Here is a 6,000-nt window from a genome sequence, read left to right as displayed (position 1 = left end):
TTAACTGGTCATTGAGAAAAAAAACAACAACAACTTAATAACAACTTTGTTTCCTTCTCAATTTTTAAATGTTAAGAAAGAGGCTGGGGAGATAGCTCCTTCTGGAAGAGGATCTGAGTTGTGTTCCCAGTGTGCATATTTAAAAAGCTGGGCGTGATGGTGCATGTCGGTAATCCCAGCGTTGGGAAGGCAAAGATAGGCAGATCCCTTAGGCTCACTGTCCAGTCAGCCTCGCTGGTCTCGTGGACACTCCCCAGACCTATGAATGATCTTGTGTTTAAAAACAAGGCCAGTGATTTCTGGTTTCCACATTCATGAAAGCGTATGTGTATGTATACTCACACCCACAGAACATCCACAAGGAATTTCATAAAAATGTTAAGAAAAATATTATCTATTATGAACTTTGTCTGAAACTTGCCTTTTGATTTTTAGTTAGAAATTTTATACTCTTAGAACCAAAACAGGACTTTAAAAAATTTAGTTTTATTATATTTATTTGTGTGTGTGGAAAGCAGAAAATAGTTTGTGGGAATCTGTTCTCTCCTTCCACCATGTCAGTTCCAGGGATCGAACTCAGCTCCTCAGACTTGGTATCAGGTGACTTGACCTTCTGAGTCATCTCATGTACTTTGGGCCTAGGAATTTTTTTTCTTTTCATTATATGTGTTAATGTGTAAGTGTGGGTTTGTGCACATGAGCACAGTGCCTCCAGAGCCCAGAAGAAGGTGTCATCCCCCTAGAGTTGTAGTTACAGGCAGCTGTGAACTGCTAGATGTGGGTGTTGAGAACCTAATTGTGGTCCTCTGCAAGAGTAGGCTGTGCTTTTAACCACGGAGCATCTCTCCAGCTCTCATGTTTGTGTTTTGATTAGATGAGATCTAGTTTCAAATATCAAGACATTTAATGTTTCTTTTCTGTGAGTAGACTAAAGTCATTTTTAATATTCATTTTGAATTGCAGATACTTACTTGGATTTGAAGAATCTAAGTTTTTTGTCAACCCATGGTCATTTCAGTACACATAGTTACTCAAATGTAGTCTTGTCTTTTCCTTGTATCTGTCTCCCACCAATGGGTCTCAGTTATCAAAAGGACATGAATGTTCATTTTGAGTTGAAAGAATTTTTTTTAAAGGAAACCTTTAGTTTCCTTAGTTCCTAATTTCTTTGTAATATTGTTGGTGTTGTAGCTGACTTGGAGAAAAGAGAATGCTATAGAGGTATCCCACCTACATGTAATTTAATGGTTGTAGTGATTGTTCTGTATTTCTAAATCATAGTCTGTTAATTAAATTAGTAGTATGCAAACTTTTTCACTAAATAAATTATATATTGATATGTATGCACACAATATGCATTCATATATGAGACTCAGTGTTTTCCAAGTATATAAGAAATGAATAAGGCAAGCTACATTCTGGAGAGAACACATTTGCACAAATAAGAAAACCATATGGCTGGGTGATATCCTTAAGACAGCAAGATGTCCTACATATAATTAAGACATTGCAAAATCTTAGTATTCTAAAATATATGTTAATTATGGTTGCTTATTCTTCAGGTTCAGTGAATGTTGGAGGTAAGATGTGTTGGGAGATGTACAGAGGAAGTCCATACAACAGAGAGAAGTAAAGGCAAACAGCATTCTGCAGGAATTATATTTACTCGATCATAACATGTATCATATGATAATTGATGTTTCTAATGATGAGTCAGTCTGCAAGAAATAGGATTGATGTGCAATTTTGGCAAGTAGATTTCATTGCAAAAATATTTTATTGAAACTATCCAAGCTTCTGTTCTTGATTTACTAGGCAAATGGGGCATCAACTTCAGGCTGCTATTTGAAAACACACTATTATATGTACTTACATGTATTGGAATTTGAATTGCATCTTGGTTGCAATCATTCTTTTAGGTTTGCTTGAAACAATGGGATTCTTTTTCAATAGAATATAATGAAAGAAATAAAACAATAGAATGAAGGAAATGAACTTGTGTACTTTGGGTACATAGTCCCTTGATGTCATTTAAAGCATGTGCTTATTACTGAAAGCTCCTAGAGACCCACAACTAGTGAGCTGAATTTGGTACTTTAGGGGGGGTGGTATAAATTAGCTGGTGAGACGGCTCAGTGTTTAAGAGCATTGGCTGCTCTTCCAGAGGACCCAGGTTCAACTCACAGCACCCACATGGCAGCTTACAGCTGTCTGTAACTTTAGTTCCAGAGCTGTCTGTAACACCTTCACACAGATATACACTCAGGCAAAACACTAATGAACATAACATTAAAAATAAACAAATAAGTAAACACAGAAACTATGAAAAAAAAGAGTTGAGGTATAAATTAAGCCAAGCATAGTGGTTCATGCCTTTAATTCCAGCATTCAGGAGGCAGAGGCAGGTGAATCTCTCTTAAGTTCAAGGCCAGCCTAGTCTACATAGAGTTCCAGGCAAGTCAGGGCCAAATAATGTGACCCTGTCTCAAAAACAAAACAGAAAACAGGGTTGAGGAGATGGTTCAGTGGTTCAGAACACTGACTACTCTTGCGGGGGCCTCAGGTTAGATTCCCAGCATCTATGTGGTGGTTTGCAGCCATCCCTAGCTTCAGTTCCTAGGAATTTGATGCCAGCACTTTTCTCACCTCCATGGGTACTAGGGACATACGTGATGTACAAACATACATACATGCAGGAAAAACATTTGAATGCATGAAATAAAAAAAAAAGAAATCAATGCCCCCATCCCTAGAAAACCAAAACCAAATAAAGATATACATTCAACAAGGAACATCATTCAGAATAAATGGCTGTTATACTTGGCAGATAAGTGACATAGTTAGCAAATACTGCTTATAACTCTCTTGCTCTCCCAAATATTTTTTCCATGGAAACAGTTACTATTATAGGTCTGGTATTTATAATAATATGAACAAGATTGTGTGTGTGTGTGTGTGTGTGTGTGTGTGTGTGTGTGTGTGTGTGTGTGTTTGATTTCAGCTGAATGATGACAACCCTATGGAGGCCTGGTCAAAGTGAAATTTCATAATGTACTTTTCATGTAACAAGTATGGGCAGAATGCTTTATCTGTAAGATTTTGCCCACACAACAGTTAAGAAATCATGCTTTTCATTAGTCATAAGCTTACTGTCTCAGACTTTCAATGAACATTCTATCAGTGCCTTGTTTTAAATTTGGGGGTTTGTGTTATTTTGAAATGGACGATCCCTGCATATATTTTCACAGAGGTCCCTGTAAACATTTAAATCTTAACAAGTCAAAGCAATGAATGTTGCAGATGTTTGACAACATCAGCAAAATAATAAAACCACAGTGAACTTAAAAAATGATCTTCATGTTCTAAATTTGTGTATTTTTTTTTTAATAAAAGGTGGGGTTGTAGGAAGGAGAGAATTTCAGGTTTTTATGGTTAATTGCACTAACAGCATGTGTTGACAAGTCATAAATAACAGCCACTCTGAGGGACTAAATAAATTGGTTTCCACAAGCAGTGATTCATCTTCTGTCTTTCATTGCTGTCAGGCTGAGACAGCTTCTTTCTGTCAGCTGATAGGAACACTATTTGATAGTTTAACAGCCCGGTTCTGTTCTTACAATAGCTATCTTACCTTCTCTATCTTTACATTTCAAATACTGCAATGCAGTAATTAACTCTCACTCTTTTACTTAAAACTTTGCAACTTTGTAACTATTCAGTCTGGTCTTTTTTACAGAATTCTGGTGGAATCGAAGTGCACTGGGTGAGCAGTGCTCCTTAGTGTATTTCTATCACTTTATTCTCCATTTTGTTGATATACCATTTACATATATAAAGGTCACCCTTTAAAAGTGTACAGTTCAGTGACTTACAGAGTTATGATTTGTTATTATCTAAGTCCAGAAGTCATTATACTCTGAAAAAGATGCATTTTACTGATAAAGGCACTGCTTCAGCCTTACTTCTAGCCTCTGGCAACATTGATACACTGTTCATACTTGGGCTTGTCTACCCTGGCTACATATAAATGGAAGCCTAGAATAGGTACCTAGCTCTTTAATTTTATCATTCTTCTGCCCATGTTGTCATGTATATCAGTACTTCATTATATTCATCCCCAAATAGTACTCAATTATCAATAAACTCTAGAATTTTATTTATCGCTAATTAAGAATGAGTTGATTGCAGTGTGGTTTACTGCATTCTCTTCCTATTATGCTTTCATTTGGGGTCATTGAGATTCTTAGATTTGTCATTTTATTTTCTCAAGTCACATTTAGAAGATTTAGGGCCATCATTTCTTTAAATATTCTTATTGCCTTTCATTTTTCTTTGAGCACTACAATTATACAAATATAACATAATGTCTTTTAGCAAATCTCACTAATGCTCTGTTCATTTAAAAATTATCTGTCTTTTAAACTCATCAAGCTAAACTGGTGTTGATCTCGTTCAGTACATTTCTCGTGTTACACATTACAGTATTCCCTTTAAGGAAGTCGGTAGGCACCTCTGTATATTGTCTGGATATGAAGGAATCAGTCCTGAAACCGTTTGGAACTCGTGCTTGTCCACTTAGCCCAGCAGCCGTGCCGGTTCCTGCCTTGTTTGGTTGAGTTGGTTTTCTCCTCACATGGAGAGTTTTCTGGTGTCTTTGCAGGCCTACCAACTTTTGAGTGAATAACATGTTACTTTGGTGGGTGTGCAGCATTTTATTTGCGTAAGTAGTCATGGACCTTTCTATCGAGATGCAGTTACTGTGAAGAGCTTGAGGCTTTATGTTCTTGCTTTTGATATCTGGTAGGCAGAACTGTCATATTCAGCCTAGGGCTAATTATTCCCTGGTACTGAGACACCCTCCATGTCTAACACACATGGATGAGGTGCAGCATTAAGACTCTCCACCTGGTGAGCAGGCCCTGTGTCTGGGCTTGTGGGGGCGCAGCTACTCACCCCTTCCTTTCCTTGGCTTCAGTGCTCAGCTGCCCGTTTGTGGGGATCTGGGGCAGCTCCTGAGTTCTCTCTTTGGATGGCTCTTTCAGCCCTGCTGCACTGAGAACACTTGCTGATCCAGCCTTTCTGGACTTAAACTTCCCTTCCTCACCTGAGGGAGTGAGCTGTGCTCTATCTGGGTTCTGTTTCCCTGACCTGAGACCTGGAAGACCTCAACACGGCCATAGCCGTACCTTGTTTGTGTCCTTCTTCACAGGAATGTCTTCTGTGTTGCCATGCCTGGTGAATTCAGGACTGTTGCTTCACGCGCCCTTTCTGGGCTGTGGTTGTTTCTGTGGATGAGTAGATCCATTTCCTGTTACTTCATTTTGACCAGACGTGGAGCTTCCTTCATTCTTGGTATTTTCACAGAGGGTAGCATCCTGTCTTGCCTTCTCTTGCCCATATAGGCACTCAGGCACTGTTCTATTGTCTTCCGGCCTCCTCCAGAGTTTCTACATAAGTCAGTGGTACATAAACTGTTACTCTCGTGTGTTGTATCATCGTTCATATTGTCATTATTTTTTGTCTTCTCTTGTTCTGAGACTCCAGTTACTCATACATTAGCACTTTTGACATTGTCACAAAGATCCCTGAGGCTTTGTTGAAAAAAAGTTTTTCTCTTGTTCTGATTAGAGAATTTACTAGACTATCTTAAAATTCACTGGTTCATTCCAATTTTGTCTCAGTTTTGCTGTTAAGCCTGTACAGGATCCTTTAAAGTCTTTTACATTGTGCATTTCAATTATGAAATCTCCATTTGGCTCTTTTCATGTTTTCAGTGTCTTTATCGGGATAACTGTCAATTCATTGTCCAGACAGTACTTTACTTTACTAAGCAAGTCAAAATAGCTGTTGTCATATCCTTAATAGTTTAATATCCAGGTCGTTTGCTTACCCTTAGTAGTCTTTAAAAGAAGACAAATTAATGTAAATTGAACAGATATTTCACTACCACTTCAGTTAAGCAAAAGAACATTGTTAACACTCCAGAAACTCTAGGATTAT

Source organism: Onychomys torridus, chromosome 2 (assembly GCF_903995425.1).
Source record: "Onychomys torridus chromosome 2, mOncTor1.1, whole genome shotgun sequence".
Classification (NCBI taxonomy): Eukaryota; Metazoa; Chordata; class Mammalia; order Rodentia; family Cricetidae; genus Onychomys; species Onychomys torridus.
Note: the sequence above shows the minus strand (reverse complement) of the source record.